Source organism: Trichechus manatus, unplaced genomic scaffold (assembly GCF_000243295.1).
Source record: "Trichechus manatus latirostris isolate Lorelei unplaced genomic scaffold, TriManLat1.0 scaffold00100, whole genome shotgun sequence".
NCBI lineage: Eukaryota > Metazoa > Chordata > Mammalia > Sirenia > Trichechidae > Trichechus > Trichechus manatus.
In genome coordinates this window covers 5,372,999-5,373,963 of record NW_004444036.1, presented here as the reverse complement: position 1 = coordinate 5,373,963, position 965 = coordinate 5,372,999, and positions in this window count along the sequence as shown.

Genomic DNA, 965 nt, shown 5'->3' with positions numbered 1-965 from the left:
CGAGACGCGTGCGCGTGCGCGCGGCAACTGCACGAGGCGCGCGGCGCGCGGCCCGAGCCCGGGGTCTGTCAGTCAGGTGCGGACGGCTGCCAGTCCCGCGTTCCCTCCCCGAGGGCCGCCAGAGGGACGAAGGCGTGCGAGGAGCGCGTGCGCGGCGGCGGTGGCGGCGGCTCCAGGCTAAAGCTCGGCGTCTGTCAGTCAGTCAGGTGCCGGCGGCGGGAACGTGGCTCTCGGGGCCTCTGAGCAAACGCGGCGGCGACGGCGGCGGGACGGGCCGTCCACTAGTTGAACGTTGGCTGTGCTGAGGCGGCTGAGGAGGTACCTGAGGCCCCGCCGGCGAGGGGAGGGGGACACCGCCGAGCCCGGGGGTTATATCAGGACCCGGGGTTTCCTCGCTCCTGCCCTCGCCGCTGCTGAGTGGGCTGGAGAGGTGATTCCCGAGCCCCACGCATGCCTGCCGAGACTAAGGCGTGGAATGCCGCGGACGGTCACGGGGATCCGCCAGCCAGAAACGCAGCGATGACGAGGCAGGAGGTCCTGCTGTCGGGGCTCCCCCGGTGATGAACCGGGCCCAGGAAGCCAGGCGTTGATGCTGTAACCCGCATGCTGTGGTGGCGGCGGTTGTCCCTGAGACAGGCTCTGCCCCACGTGCCTTTTTAAAGGGCTCTGCTCCCGGTTCTCAGTCAACTCCTCCAACATTGGGAGCTCCCAGTCCTGCTTTAGAGGATGCCATTTGTTGTCAGACATTCTTATATAAAGGTAACAATGGGATTTAAAATGAGTGACAAATTGTCAACAACACGAGTCTTCAACACTCCTTCAGAAAGCTTACCCAGGATACTTTGTGACCTTAGTAAAACACAGTTTGCCTAATGAGGCTTCACTTTAAACTACAAATAATAAATCCTACAGATATAGGTACAAACTCTACCACCCTTAACAGATGTTTTCTCTGAATCATTCTT